At 36.2% G+C, this 17,232-nt stretch overlaps 1 protein-coding gene across 2 annotated transcripts in view; it reads left to right on the top strand.

The window, feature by feature from the left end:
* Positions 1–7,943: 7,943 nt before the first annotated feature.
* LOC117983706 (uncharacterized) overlaps positions 7,944–17,232 on the top strand; it is a 136,227-nt gene continuing 126,938 nt past the window's right edge. Inside the window, exon 1 of one of the 2 annotated variants that reach the window (XM_034970322.2) lies at positions 7,944–8,093. The gene's annotated coding sequence lies outside the window, so the exon portion shown is untranslated. Of the gene's footprint in view, positions 8,098–17,232 lie in introns of both variants that reach the window. The other variant, XM_069500007.1, reaches the window with a different exon arrangement.

The raw sequence follows: 17,232 nt of genomic DNA, 5'->3' as shown, positions 1-17,232 counted from the left end.
GACAAGAGACAACTTGTAGGAAAAATGTAACGACATTTTCCTGCATTTAAAACGCTAAATACTTTACTAACCCTATAACAAAACCCCACACAAAAATTCCTACCCATATTATATTAAGCTTTTCCTTGTCATTCTAAATATTAATCTGTTAGGAATTAATAAAACTTATGAGCTAATAAGAAAACGTAACAGTAGAAATTGTACTCTTAGGTCTTGCGGAAGGACCTTGCTAACTCAGTGTCTAATACTGAATGATAGCCACCGAGCTCATTTGACTTATATTTTTAATCCATTGAAGGTTTTCTACGAAAAATTATCACTTACTGAAGCAGCAATGTAGAACCAACCAATGTCAAATGAAGTCAGTGGCTATCATTCAGTGTTAGACACTGAGTTAGCGAATCACCCTGCAGCGAAGCCCACCGTAATGTTATTTGAAAAAACCACTACCATAAGATTAATGGAGAGGTTTACGACCCTCAAAAATGAGACAGAGAAAAAATCGTTAGGATGAAGATAAAAACTACTCTAATGAAAGTCTCGACTGTCGAATCGGACCGGACCGAGGACATATTGTGACATTAAGCTTCGTAAGTTTCTCAAATTGCAGCTATTAAAAAGAGCTTTAAAATAATCCGTGCAGCCGTTCTAAGGAAATACTGCGATGCGAACGCAGCTCGATCTTACAGCAGATGCGGCCGTCTGATGTTCGGACGTGTTTCATTCAATGTTGAAGGATTTTAGAAATGTTATTTTGCTCAAGTTCAAATTATCTTCAGATACCAAACAACTCATCAGAGCACTCTCCATTGCGATAAGTACCCTACCATTAGTTGGCCTACCTTTTTATTATTACTGAGTTGTAAGCTACTCAATTGAATTACAATCTAGCCTAATAAACTGGCCTACCTGCATAAATAAAATTCTTTTTTTTTTCATTTCATTTCAAATATCAGGAGTACAAAATTGGAAGGAATACAAATTCCACATTAATTTACCTAATAATATGACGCAATCTGTCGCAAATTAACGAAGCGCGACTGTGAATTTCATCGTATTAAGGTTTGTACCTTTTTGTGTGCAAATATCGTTATGAGCGAGAAAATTCTCTTGGAAATAAACAGTAGAGTGGAAGCGAGTATATTACACGGATGTACCAGTTGATTCCCTCGAGTCACACCTGTCTTGTACACGTAACGTAATTCGATCAAAGGATTTTCACTCCTATTCTGAAAGCGTTAAGGTAGACAAGTCCCTCTTGATTTCAGGCAAAACTTGTTAAGCGATTTCACTGTTTATACATACAGCTGACGTCAATACAAACGAAGTCGGGACCTTTTGTTGATTCTGTTTTAGGGAAATATTTTAAGCATTTTGTTTGGATCTTTTTTGTTTTAAGGTAAAACGTTATAGTAAGGCTGTGTAGGCAATAAAAATGCTATGAAGAACATTACTGTAGGCTCAGAATACATAATAGTACAGCCTTTGCGTAGGACGTAGGTATCTATTCAAAGTTAACGTTAACTTTGCATAAATCAGCCAAAATTGTATGGAGATGCCATTTTTAGGGTTCCGTGCCCGAAAGGTGCCAACGGGACCCTATTTATAAGCCTGCGCTGCTCCTACCTACTCTGCCTGTCCGGCTGTCTGTCCGTCCATCCGTCCTGAGTACCCTGTTGTCTACATAGGTAAGTAATCAAAATCTTACAACATAATAATTAGTTATAGATAGTTATAGGTAGTTATAGCTAGACCTACCCACCAAAAACAAAAATACCTACTGAGATACAATTTAAATAGGTAACTATGTACAGCTACTTCCTACCTCTACTTAACAAAGCTTAACCTGCAGCGCGATTGCGGGAGAATGACAGCTACAATGTCACGATCGCAATCATCTCTGATTGGTTAACACTCGCTCACTATTGGCTACAATGCATTGTTGCAACAAGAATCGCACAAATTCAGCCAATCAGAACAATTGATATTGTAATAATGATTGATGCAGGTTTTAGACAATCGCCCTACGGACCTTTAAACAGAACTTGTAACTACCTAACTATAAATGAACAGAATAAAGTGAAATGTGTGACAAACGTGAAGGTGGGATCTTTGTCATTATCAGTACTTAAGCAGCCAAAGACGATGCAATCTGCTTTAGAACTCGAATCTTTAGCGACGAACGCATGACGCAACACAGCACGTGAGTACCTAAATATCGAAATAACGCGTGCAACCCGCACGCTGACCGGCGTGCGGTAACCATCGAATCGGCCCGGAAGGCCCCCTCCGGGTACTTGTAGCTTTATACCTAAAACACACAAATTTCAAACCCCTATTTCACCCCCATAGGGGTTGAATTTTCAAAAATTCTTTCTAAGCGGATGCCTATGTCATAATAGCTATCTGCATGCCAAATTTCAGCCCAATCCATCCAGTAGTTTGAGCTGTGCGTTGATAGATCAGTCAGTCAGTCAGTCACCTTTTCCTTTTATATATTTAGATGCGAAGTGCGCCTGGCCTGCTATAGGCAGGTAATTTCATTCTTCGAAGATCACACCTGATGTTGAGTGATGGATCATGCTTTCAAGTTTTTTGGATAACAAGTTTATCTATAGAACCTCAAAATGAATACCCGTATTTTTCTGTAAGTTACCTTTTTACGTCTAAGTGGTCTAAGCAATCTTGATATAAGTAATGAGATATTATGTCACAGTCATAGCTTATGTTGCATGGATGTAAAGAAATTGTATACGGACAGTCTCAGAATAAGTGAAATAATACAGAAAAGCGGCGATAGCCCAGTGGTCTGAGGCCTCCTATTTGGGAGGGTCCCGGGTTCGACCCCCGACCCTCTACCTTTTCTACATTTTAAGCCACAACGGTGAAGGAAGTAAATCATGAGGAAACAAAAATCTGACAGTTCTTTATAATGCTCTCAAAAGTGTGTGAAGCCTGTTGGACTCTGGTGGAGCCTGGTGGTGGTGGCCTAAACCTGATCTCTGATCGTTCTGAGAGGAGACCCGTTCTCAGTAGTGGGCCGGCGATGGATTGAGATGATAATGATGATAATTAGGTAGTGGCGCCTACAGGCAACTGATATAGTATGAAGTCTGCATCTTTATGGTCTTTAATTCAGTGTTAAGATATTTATGTCACTGTCTTAGTTAATAACTGACTTCATGATCGTCCATGACACTGACTAAAAACCCTGATGCCTTTGCTGCTGACATTTCAATAAATTACCATCAGTGTCAATAGGGTTCTCCATATTTCATAAAACAAGAGCATCGAAGCAAGTTCTCTTAGGAAAACTACAAACGGAACGATTTATCCGCGCGTTTTGCCTGCGCAGAGCTGCGGTATAGCGTAACTCGGAATGACGTCACACTAAATGCGTGCGTACTTGTGTAAGTAACGTTTGTAATGCGACTTACGAGGAACTGCACGAAGCACGTCAAACGAGGAATTGTATGAAGAACATCAAAGTGCTGCACAATCGATTGCGAATGATTGTAGTAGCGCTGCCATAACATGATGCTTCAGTTCGCTCTATGAACGTCTTCATACTTCTTCTACCTTGTATCACAACTTTTAAGTTTTAACACAAATCAAAAAGTGTCCGTGAAATATCAGTTCCACCACGATTGCACGTAGGTATATTATTGTAATTTAGACGATTTATACTGAATGAGGTAAGACAGTTTTCCAATGCAATGTTTTTTGAGCACTTACTTACTTCTTTTTATAGTAAATATTGCTGAAATAAAATGAAGTCGAAGCGAAACTTTCTGAGAGATAATCTTTATCTAAGTTGGCTTACTGAAAATGACGTGTCCAATATCCAACGCTGTAAGCTTAAGTGCGGAGACCATTTTCAATGCATTGGTACACAATAATAACAAGAAAGCGTACAAAAGAAATTTATTCGCATTTTATCTTATCGGCATCATTTCGGCCATAGGCGCACACCTTACCACGACAGACTGAAACATTTTGGGTTACGAACTTTAGAATTTCGCCGGAAGTATTATCATTTAATATCTCTACATAGGATTATTCACTCCAAAATAGATTCTCCCGTATTGCTGTCGTTGATTAATATTAATTATAATGTCCGATTTGGAAACCCTAGAACTTTTGCCCTTAGTGTATATAAGAACAATACTTCCTTTTACAATCCCGTTGTCCGTATGTGTCGCCTGTATAATGATCTTTTCACAGCTAACCGTAATATTGACATTTTTAATAATAATTTGAACACATTTAAAAAACATATTAATCAACATTTTGCATCTTCTCCACTTTAAGTATATTTTTCATAGTTAATTTTCTTGTATTTCTTTTTTCTGTGTTTTTATAAATTGTATCTTATCACTTAGTTAGTGCATATATTTATTTAAGAATTGTTGTGTACACATATTTAGGGTTACCGCTTAGATTTTAATCTATTATTTTTTATTTTTATTTGGACCATTTATAGCTGAAACCTGTTTTGTGTGCCTTTATAATAAAATAATAAAATAATAAAATAACAATGTTATGGTAACGTTTTTTAACCACACTTAGCTTTTTTAGTTGAGTTTATTTTTTTTCGTGAAAGTATTTAAATAATCTCTTCTACATTACTTATCATTACAAAAAGATGAATCCTGACTCAATTGACTTAAAGTACAATACAAATATGCATGAGCGGTAACTTCTGGTGTTGGTGGTCAAGGCTATTCCATGAGAGAGTGTGAGCTAAGAAACCACTCCGTTTGTACGCACCCTAATAATACCTTTCGCCCCGTTTGTATACTATCCATCAATGTCTCTCTTTAGAAAGTTAGTGTAAAGCCATCTTAATGAAGTTATCCAGCGAAAACTGGATTAGACTCTTTTTTGTACTAACTTGTGAAGTCATTAGAACGAAGAAAAATTTAGTTGTAGGTCCCAATTTTTCTTGTGTCCTATCCTACCATTAATTTAGCCTTGAGAAAATGATAAGTTTTGTATGATAGCGATCCACGTTAGTGCTTTTCTGCAAACACTAAACACACGTTTTAATAAGTTTTATTGTAATCGATCACATTATAATATTGTTTACAATATTTTAGTTGTACATACTCATAAATCGTAACTTGAGTTTTACCATACGTCAGTGCCGTCGACATTAGGCACCTATACATATTATATGTGGTGTTGTGATCAATATATGTAGCCCAATTGCCTCAATACGCAATTAGTGTGGATGTTTTTGCTTCCCTCTCGCGTTGAACGCGCATCGAAATTGAGTTTCATCGGAAGGGTGGAATATTGTTAACTTTAATCAACGAAACGTATCTACTGTTTAAGATTAAACAAACACTGTACGAATGATATTGTGTGTTGTGGCACGATCGTGGGAGGACTATGGTTCATTTTCCACTAGGGTTAGGTTTATAAATATAGGGAAAAAAATTGAAAAAAAATAATCCCTGGGAACGGGGATGTGTGCTAATGTGGGACGTAAATTGCGTTGCCACATTGGCCCCGTGTCATATCAGGGAGATAGCATCAAGACCGGAAGCCGCAGCAAAAACAGCTGAAAACGGCAAGCGGCGCAGGTATGCCTCTCTTATCGAGAGTTACATTTTTGTTCCGTTTGCCGTGGACACCTTGGGGCCATGGAGTCTTAGTACAAAATTTTTTACGAGACATTTCACCGCGATTAATAGCCTTATCTGGTGACAGAAGGGCTGGCTCATTTTTGCGCAACGGATCAGCCTGGCTATCTAGCGCAGAAATGCAGCCAGTATTTTTGGCACCATTCCACGTGGACATGATTTGTATAGTAATAAAATTAGATAAGGCTAGCTTTAAGTTTTATTACAATATTTTATTAATAAAAAACCGGCGCAGTGTAGGGTTCCGTAGTCACAATCCCCGAAAAACAGATAAGGTACCTGGGTCGAATATGGCCAGGCGATAAATATGGCCACATACTATTATTTCTAAAACACAAAAATTTTAAAACTAAACGTGGACCTTACTTGGTCGAGATTCGCAACCTGATCCGAACACCACACCCGCCACCCCTCCCGCACAGACACCAGCTCCTCAGGAGTCGTCCAAGTAGGAAACCATATCACCGTTATCAAAATCTCACGTAAGTTTTGTCCTGCATTTAGGTTAGTTTTCGATTTCATTAGTTTCTATTTATTTTCATGCTGTTTGGCAATTGTATTATGTAATTTCTGTGTGTATTTCTCAAAATACTTTTGTGTTTATGATCCGTTTGAATATAAAGAAAAAAATGGCGTGACTGAAAATATGGCCATTGGCCATTGGCCATATTTACTGTATAAAATTATGGACACCTGAACTTTTTACTTTTTATTTTAGGTCATACCACATACTGGCCCTGTAATAAGAAATGTATTATCGAAACCGATATCTTCTTTTATTTAACTAAGGTTCTGCAGTTACTTCAAAAACAGTAATTATTCATACAATAAATATGGCCATATCTATGGGCATATTAACCTACCCCGTCGGAAATACGGCCATTTTCCCATTTTTTACAAAAAGTAAAGAAAGTCTGTAACTATTAAATGTTTTTCATACTTTTTTCAGTATTAATATAGTTTAATAGGTACTCTTTGAGATAAATACTCTGCCAGGCCCTCTAGTCTTCAAAAACATGAACAAAATAGACACGGCCATATTCGACCCAGGTACCGTATGCCTTATCCTGTGAACCCTACTTAGCCATGATAGTTTTTCTTTAAAATTGATTATATATACTACTGCTGTGAATTTTTTCACGTTCCTATATACTACCATTTGGCTGATAGGGGGGGGGGGGGTATAGTTACCAAAAAGGTAGGTAGGTACTTGTACTTATATCCATAATCCAGGCTGTATTTCCTAACAGAACACCACCGCCCATGCCCCTGGTAATTACTGCACAGTTGTGTGTGTATTTTTAAGGTAAAAAAACACGGATATCATGTAATATTGCTATTGTAAGTGTTATTTTCATGTACTCCTATCCCACTTTGACCCTTTTGCGTCATTAGGGCATCCCATTTATTCCTCATCTTAAATGGCCATACAGATACACCGAAGTGTTGCGGCTTTTAGGCGGCACTCCTCGGATTACGGAAACACAACCCCAAGATGATGAATTTCCTTTATGCTTATTCATTCTGTTGCGTGTAGTCTTAAATATATTGCACTAGATGATTTCAGCGACTTCATCCGCGTGGATTTAGGTTTTTATAAAATTTCGTGGGCATTCTTTAATTTTAGATAAAAAGTAGCCTATGTTCACCTCTGGAATGCAAGCTGTCTATCTGTATATAGGTATAAAACTCAAAGTTCTGACTGACTGACTTATAATATATCAACACACAGCCTAAACCGCTGGTTCTAGAGACATGAAATTTGGAGAGTGGGTTTTTTTATAAAGAGTAGGTATCCTCTTAGAAAGGATTTTTCGAAATTCTACCCCTAACTGGGTTTAATGGGGGTCTGAAGTTTATGTAGTCCACGCGGACGAAGTCGCGAGTATAAGGTAGTATATTATAAACGTCAAAATCACTATAACCGATGGACGGTGAAAAAGTTACAGACAGACACAATAATTTATGCTTTTGTGTGAAAGAAAAATTAATACTTATGCGCACGGCTTTAAAAAGTTCAAGAGAAAAGTAAGACCATTTAAAACCTCCTCGCCTGCCTCTACAATTTAGTTACAACCCTAGACCTCATTCGAGCTTACGCCTAAGCGTCTTTATTAGGGTTGCCTCTAAATGTAAAAGTACAGTTCAGACTCTCGCAGACTTTCATGACCTCTTTCCACGAACACCTTCAACAAACAATTAAAAAAAGCGCCGCATTATTGCAAAAAGCGTATGCAAGAGGCTGAAACGGCTGAAACAATTTGCCGACTGCTTCAGTTTGACGGCAACGGTAGCAGCGTGCGGACGTGTTTCCTGTAATTTTGTGATGCGAAATAAAATGTACGTCGAATTCATACTTTTCAACGCTATGTTCTTGTGTTCGTAGAGTCGAGATGGTTTTTGTGTTGTGAGAGTTTTGTGGGTTTTGGAAAGTATGTGATAATGGTAAGTTTCTAACTATTATACTTATTCTGTTTCTTATACTTATGATAACTTTTTGATACATCTTAGTAACAATAAACTTCAAGGTAATCTTTTTACCGTTTCAAAATTAAATAAAATGTATCCAATTCAAAAGTTATTTAATATATACGAATGCAATTCCTTTATTAACGGTATAAGGGATTCGATCGCGATGAAAATTGCCCTTATAGGTGCGTAATTATTTATCACCATTACATCACTATATCTTACAAATTCAAGAATCGACAATCAAAAAATGTAAAATGGTACCTATTTTGAATAAACGATTTGAGTTTGAGTTCACACTTTATCCAAACTTTAATATTATAAATGCGAAAGTGTGTCTCCCTGTCTGTCTGTCTGCTAGCTTTTCCCAAAAGTTTAACCGATATTGACGAAATTCGGTACAGAGTTAGCTTACACCCCGGCGAAGGACATAGGCTACTTTTTATCCAGGAAAATAAAACAGTTCCCACGGAATTTTTAAAAACCTAAATTCACGCTGATGAACTCGTGGGCATCATCTAGTTTGTCTACTTTGTCAAATTATTGATTCACCAAAAATAAAATAGGTAGCTGAACTAATTGGCATTTCTATGTAGGCAATAAAGTAACGAATTAATTTTAAATAGTTCGCTATGCATACAACATTGGAAATTAGCGCTCATTTTTTTTTTGAAAAAGTATTCGGTCTGATCGGCAGTAAACGAATTTTTCGAAATAAGTACTGATTTTTTTTCATCGACAGTTGATTATAAATGGGCGAGAGTAGTCAGCCAAAATTTTCAAAAGTACGAACAGTGCAATGCCGCTACGCAAGCGTAGCACGTCCACGAATGCTACGCCTTTGCTACACATTAATGCTCTTAGCAAAATGTGCTGGAATGCGAGCTTAAATTTTTATTATACTTTCAAAAGTAGTGCTTTTCTTTGACTCTACTATGATAAACCCAAGAAAGTAAATAGATGTCGTTTGTATGTTTTACTACTTCTTGGTTACAATACAATAGTCATAATAATTGAATGACAATGAAAACATTGAACATCGATTTGGCAGGCGCATTCATTAATGGCTAAGTAATAAAAAACCAATCAACTGTGAGTTGAACTCGCACACGAAGGGTTCCTTACCATCACTATACTATATATTTTATTTTTAATTTGCTGGCGGCCATTTAAAAATTCGTCATCTTTATTTTTTATAATTTATTGTCATTAGCAGTAATAAAACACACATTCTTTCAAAATTTCAACTCTACCTATTATGGTTCACGAGATACAGCCCGCTGATTGAATAACGGATGGACAGCGGAGGATTAGTAAAAGATTCCCGTTGGCACTTTTCGGGTACCTACAGAACCCTAAAAATAGCTTTTGTCTGCGGCGATATTTTTTAGGATATTTTTTAAATTTTTGTATAATGAATGAGTACCTAATGAGCAATTCTACCTAGATAGGAGGTTGGAATTAAAAGGACGTTTTGTCTTTTATAGTATGCCCTTAATAAACCATTATAATTAAGGGAAAGATTTTATCAAATCTGACCTATCCTGGGTTTGCTTAAGTTGAATTCCTATAATTCTTTTCTCAGTGGAGATAAACGTTATAGAGATAAAATTTATGCAAAATCTCAAACTAGTTCTAACGGTGGAGCTGTTCGTTGATATGTCAGTCAGTCAGTTAGTTTCTCCTTTTATACTTTAACATGGGTACTGATGTATCTTTGAGGACCTACATAACATTATGGAAAATAAATCAATAAAAACGAACCCGCAGTTAGAAACTAGTGAGCAAGTCTTAATTATTATGAAATTAGCTACGCAATTACTTCTACGAAAAGTTAGCAAAAGTTACTCACATAGATTAGATTGGAATAATTAGACTTATAGTTAATGAGTGTGTCTTCTCTACGTTAGCTGATATGGCTGGATGGATGGGTTCATTAACACCGAAAGATTAATTAATCATTGTCACAGATGTTTAATTAAAAATAATTTAACGAAAACGAACTTGCAGTTAGAAAATAGTGAGTGCTTATAAATAATTATTGTGAAATTAATCACGCAAAGTTATCAAAAGTTCTTGGAATAAACAGAGTCTTCTCTACGTTAGCTGATATGGCTGGAGGGATGGATTCATCAACACCGAATGATTAATTACTTTCACAACTAACGATTTTGAACTTAGATATGCGTGATAGTGTCATACTCGTGTTTATAATTTATGAACCAATACGCCAAAGATTAATTATAATTTATCTTCATCATCATGATTATCTTAACCGATCGCCGGCTCACTACTAAGAACAGGTCTTAGATTGAGGAGGGTTTAGGCTATAGTCCACAAAACTGGCATACACCACACACACCTTTGAAAACCTAGACAAGCGCGCTCCAACCCAAACCTCATAATATGATATTTCTCTGTTTCTCAGGCATGATTGTCATGAAGTCCTACCTGACAATATCAATAATAATACAGTACGCGGCAGAAAGTAATGTACATCGGCTTTTAGAATGACATTCCGGCTTGTTAGAGCGTTGTCTCTGTCACTCATATGACGTTTTGTATGTCGGTCCCAACGACAGGGACAACGCTCTACATATCTACTTCTAAAGGTCGATGTATATTACTTTCGGCCGCATACTTTGAAAACATTGTGGAGAACGCTCAAGCATGCAAGCCACACGATGTATTCCTTAAGACACTAATATTTTAATTGCTTAAAACGCACAAATCTCCGAAAAATTGAAGGTGAATTGACCCCGATGTCTTAATCAGTGGGATATCATTGCTTCAATTCAAATTCTAATTCAGGCTTGATTACACACAATGCGCGACGGTACAACAAAGCTTGTACAAGCTGTTGTAATACAAAGAAAATCAGTGTCGTGCACATGGTTTGAAGCCAGGGTAAGCATTAGTTTGGTAGGAACCTGGTTACTGGCATGTCATGATGAAAAATATGCATTGATCTATTATAACTGGCGTAAGCAATTCCTCTACGCCTCTGTGACTTGCACTCCACCGTGAAAGTTTTCATACATTTTTGAAAGAAATGTATGAAACTTCGAGCACGCCATCACACTGCAGCTGAAGGAATCACGCACTCTCGTATTTTTACGAGCTTCAGACAACTTGTGTTACAAATCGTACACATGTACGCGCGCATTTAGTGTGATATCCTGTCACACCATTGTCATCGTGTCGTGGGGGTCGTAACGATTATTATGATTAGATGTAAGTGATAATATCCAGAGGCATGGAGAAAACAAAAATACCTAATTCTGACCTCCAAGCGGGTTCCATTACCAGCTTGGGTCAAAGTTGCTTACCCAACGCGATCGACTTATATGTACAAATGGTTTATTTTTCAAATACCTATTGTTTCAAACTTAAACTAGAGAATAATAATAAAAATAAGAAAGTGGCTTCCTTAAACCAGTTCTAAGATAAAAAGACAATCAAACAAAAGCACCCTTTTATTTTCTTACAGACTGAGCCAGAATCGTATCCGTTACTATATGCCCCTCTTTTTAGGGGAGTAAGCAATAAATATACAGAGATATCTGCTGAAATGCTTGCAAATGTAGAGCGTCCAATTTGTATTGTTACTAGAAATATTTTCCATCATTCAATGTAATGATTGAGCGAAATGAATAAACATCCTTTACTGCTTTACTTACTTCCTTTTTTACACGAGTGCCCAAAAAGGAGTGTAAAGTTTTTAGAGTTCATGTCATGTATGTATGGTTCATCCATTTGAGTTTCATCGTTTCACCGTAACTTCTAAACGCCCCAAGAAATCCGAATGTATGGGATATAATCTTTCATCAGAAAGCTACTTTATCCAAAAGTAACATAGACTATAAATTTTATTATTTAATGTACCTAGCGTGGATAAAATTACGGGCAAAAGCTGGTATATTATAATATGGTTGAATGGATTATTTTCAGATATGCCATCAAATACTTGTCCAGATATTAATATTCAGAAGCCTTGCATATTTTCTTGTTAGTTTGAAAAGAAAGAAAGAAATGAAATTTCGATAATGCAGCAGTTCTTATTCATAACGGCAAAAGAGTTTGTGACAAAGTTGTCCTCTTTGTTGAGAAGAGAATTTATTTGAATGATTTTATGCAATTTTATTTTTCCTCTAAGAAAGCTGGTTGCTTTCAATTTAACTGTATTTTATTGGATGCCATTCGATTTTGCGCAAGATGTGAAATCGCATTAGGTTTATAGTATTTTGAAAGAGATTAATTAACGAGTAAGTTATTATGAGCAAAGTAATTACGATTATTTTGACTTAAGTTAAATACGAATACCTAATAAAATGATGTTCATGTTTGTTCCTGAAAAGTGTTTAGATATTACCAATATGAATTTCTGTTCTATAACTATAAAAATGTATGCCTACAATGTTGATGGTAACGCCGAGTAAGTAGGCTTTTAACTGTTCTACGGAAAGCTATGGGTTTTTAATTAACTATCTCTGACTCTTTTATAAATAGCTAATCTAACGAACGAGAAATCTCTGTTTGTCCTTCCACACGGCTTGAGCTGTACTGCCCTTGATAAATTTATTTTGTGTGTCGTATGTGAGCCAAAAATATTTCCCTATTCAGAAAAAATGAGATAGATTAAAATTTTAATATAAGCCTCTCTAAATGAAGGGTTCCACATTACTTATAAAGTTAATTATTTTTAAGAAGCTCATACCTAAAAGGATTTATAAAATTACAAGCAATAAAGGTATTGTCGTACTTAATCGCAATTTTAGCTGTCAAAATTCGGTAGGTACCTACTTGATTTTTAAGACCAATGATTATTGGAATTTTTAGGTCATTGGTTTATAATAATTTAGTCGGTATATAAATTCACTCCTGTCTGGGTGATTAAACTTAGGATAGATAACTTAAAATTAGAATAATATATTCTATCGCCAATCTTGTCGAATTCTATTAAGTGCGCGCCCTGCGGCGCGGCGTGGCGGCGCGGCGTAGTCCTACTAAGTACGAGTTTAACACCCACGCATTTATTGCCTTGAATTATTATAAGGAACCTACGGGGTGCTTATTCCACTTATTTTTCTAAGCGTGATCACGGTTTTTAATCTTTTTTAATCAAGGTCTGCTTACTATTCTAAATCATTTTTGACAGGCTTAACAACTTTTGACTGCTAACTCTGCGCGCTGAGTGTAATAACTAGGCGTAAATGTCTTCGTGCATTACACAGACTCGACTTCGAGTCGACTCACAGTAAAGCGTGGAAGAAATGTGAGCTTTTTACTATGTTAGTTACGGTAGAAATTTCAACACTGTAATTAAAAGGTATGAAATGTATGAAAGCTTTGGATCACGCGTGGCTTACGTGAAAATTACACAGTAAGAAACACTATTAAAAAGTTCTTATTTCCGTGTCGGCCTCGAGTCTGCGTAATGTGCGAAGACCTTAATTGTATGGAAATGTCAAATAACGATATCCTTCCATACTAAATTACCGATTTACCCCGGTAATAACTCCGGTCAGAGTGAACTAGAGTGAGGGAACTCTCGGTTTGATCCTGAATCGACGAAATGTCAAATACTAGTACTATAGATGACGATGATCACGCCTGCCAGTGATTTTGTTAGAAGTTCCCTAACTAAAATCGAGTAGGTGGCCTAATATGTTTAAAAGTGCCCGTAAGAATTAGTTATTTGCCCGTCTATATTGTCACTTTAGCTTAGCTTCAGCTTCGAGCTGAAAACTTAAATTTAAAATGAACACAAAATATTATCCCCAAAAAAAACAAGTAATTTTTTCGAAATATGACCCTTTTTCTTTGAAAAGTCGGATAAAAATGTGATCACAATACCAGCATCAGTTCTCCACGGCTAATACGGGCGAGATTTATACCCGGCTCCGGGTAAAATGGAAGAAAAATTTCACGAATCATTTTCTCTTAAGAATAATGTTTTGTTGCTCACAGGTATTTTATAAAAGGTATTGTGCGGCGGTTAATGTGTTGTGTGGGAATGATCTTATATATCTCTTAAATGGTGGCACATCTTTTTCACTGTCATTCATAAAGTTTTGTGAAGGGTTTTCTTTACAACCGCGGGTTTAAAAGAAAATTTTTCTCGGCCTCGGTGAGTCACCGCTTTATTGACAAAGCTTTATAATACCATCTTTTTCAACATTACATCATACCGCCCGCTCCGCAAGATCCACAAAAGCCGCAAACTATTTTTACTTCTTCCTGCCTCTCTCTCTCTCTCTTTCTCTTTCTCTCTCTTAAGAGTTTTCTTAGCATAATAATGCCATAATATTATGTTCCCACATCCTTCCGCATACAACTCAACTAAGAAAACGAGATTTCGACTCTTAAGCTTTTAAAGTTATTATCAGATATAAGTGATAACAACCGGGACCGACAGTAAAATGCCAGATTCGCATCTCCGAAGCCTTTCACCCATCCAGTTTCGATAACTTGGATCAACGTTTCAATTGGATAATATTCTACGCCTAGGCCACATCTATCTAAAGCTATATCAATAGCTAATTCATTAAATCTAATCAAATATTATGTAGTAGATATGAATAAAAACCATCACAATAAAAACAGGCCCAACAAAATATTACCTACTGCAATAAATATTCGTTATTGAATACCGTAAAATAATTGCCAGTATCTTCGTAGCACAATAGCAATTTTCGAGTGTATTTTTTAACCAAAATTGCCACGCGACAATGCACAATTTATAAAAACTTTTATACGACATCCTGCTGATACGCATTTATTATGTTTTTTGTAATTGGATAGTGTATATTTTATTTATCTTGATGCTATTCCGGTATACGATATTTTACATGAAGACTTTGCAATTATTGTGTATTATGGATCCTCCGGTGACGGAGTGGAACGTATGTTGAATGTTTTTGGAAGGTTTGTGTAGTGTTGGGTGTTGGTGGTGTGTATTGCCTGGCTTTCCTGATTCCTTAGTAGTGGGAGGGTGGGCGGTTCATATCGCGCGTTTTATCTATCTACCATACAGTCTCTTTCGGCGGATGATAGCAAGTTAAGCTTGTAGTTCCATCTATAACGCTTAAGCAAAATTAGTTTGATTCTAAGTTGTTAAAGCAAAAATTAGTTGCAGCACGCTATAATTTTTGGTTGGAATAAGCAATCATACTATAGAGAATTTTTTACATTGTACGTTGTTATAATATTTTCTATCTCGATAAATTTATTGAGAACAATATTATCCGATCAATACAAAGCTTTTCAAATAGATTATTTTCTGATAAAAGCATACAATATAGTTACAAAGTATAATTTGAATTGACTTTTTGTTATAAAAATAGAACATTTATGAATTTTTACTACAAATTGAAACAATAAATGCATTTCAACGGGTTTTTTTGTTGTTATTGTAAGCTCGCAATTTTTAGAGGATTTATTTTATACAGTTCAGAATATTTTTTTTCGGTTTTCACTTTTACATCAATGGTGCTTCGTTCGTGGAGATTTAGACTTTAAAAAATCAAGTAGGAACTGCTCTTGTTTTTCTGGGATGCAAACTGCCTCTGTACCTCATTACGGATGGGTTGTGAAAAGGCAACAGACACACACGTCATAAACATTTATAATATTAGTATCGATTGTAGATATTAGTTTAATACACTTACACCACTGGGGCCAGTAATAATAGTTTTCTTCGAACAATTGCTGGTAGATTTCGTTACAATGTGCAAGGAAAAGGTTCATCATCATGATCAACCCATTACCGGCCCACTACTGAGCCGGGTCTCCTCTCAGAGTGAGAAGGGCTTAGGCCATAGTCTGCCACGCTGGCCCAATGCGGATTGGCAGGCTTCATACACCTTTGAGAATATAGAGAACTCTCAGTCATGCAGGTTTCCTCACGATGTTTTCCTTCACCGTTAAAACAAATGATGTTTAATTGTTTTTGAAAAAGCACATATTAACTAAGAAAAGTGAGTGGTGCGTGCGCAGGATTGAACCCCCGACCTTTCGAAAAGAAGGCCGACGCCTAACCGCTAGGCTGTCACCGCTTTTTGGTGCGGAGGGAAAGGTTACTTTAGTGTAAAAGATCTTTTCTATTCTCATTTTATTACTATAGTGAAGATCAAGCACTTGTGTAAAGGACAAAAAGGGTCTAATACATTCATTTATTTAATACTTGTACACACAACCTTTTGTGCTCTTATGGACCATAAAACACGGGACAGTGATGAGCCTTCAAATTTAATTAAAGTGGCCTATTACTAGAGTCTGTAGCTTTTTTACCATGTATTTTTTTGTGAACATTTTGAAAAATCCGGTGGTTATTATAATAATAACGTACAAATCCTTGTAGCTTGAATGTCCTTTTTATGTTAATTTATATACTTAACTAGCGAAAGAACCGGCTTCATTCTTGTATTATTTCTGAAAATTCCTTCTGATTTGTACAAATAAAACCTATAAAAGTATGGTATTTTGAGCAGTACGTTTTCTAGATTTTTAAAAGCCTAAATTCACGCGGACGATTTGCGGGCTTCAGCTAGTAAGTTATAACGATTACTTTCGTGTAAAAGATCAAATATTACATTGCCTAGTCAGTTTCAGTTATCAGTTTATTGAACCAAAGTCGGTAGGTATTAGGTTTCTTATCACGTCCTTTTGTGAGGCTTCGTAGGAAACCTTAAGGTGTTTTATGCTTAATACGAGAGGCCGGGTAATATGTTTGGATAATAACTTATAGGCATAACTACTAGCTTTTGTGTTCGTATTATAAGTCCATTGGTTTGGTCGTGAAAAGAAGAAAAAGGAAGCAATATTAAGGACAGCGTTTTTTTTAATCTACAATACTGACTACAATTTAGTGTGTGGATAGATAGCCAGGTAGTAAGTACATAGGTAAGTATATAAAAATACTGGTTTTCAATTGAGTCTTCTAGATGTGGACGTGGCATGCGTGATTAAATGGTATGATAACTACAGCGCAACAAACATGCTTAGCTCTAATAAGCTTAACAAAATTTTACTTTGTCCAAACAGCTACTAACAAAAAAGGTTAACAGATTACTTTATTAAATAGACGCATAATTAAAAGGAAGTTGCAATCCTC

Source organism: Maniola hyperantus, chromosome 7 (genome assembly GCF_902806685.2).
Source record: "Maniola hyperantus chromosome 7, iAphHyp1.2, whole genome shotgun sequence".
In the NCBI taxonomy this organism is placed as follows: Eukaryota; Metazoa; Arthropoda; class Insecta; order Lepidoptera; family Nymphalidae; genus Maniola; species Maniola hyperantus.
The sequence above is the reverse complement of the archived record's forward strand: the minus strand, read 5'-3'. Positions and strand labels throughout refer to the sequence as shown.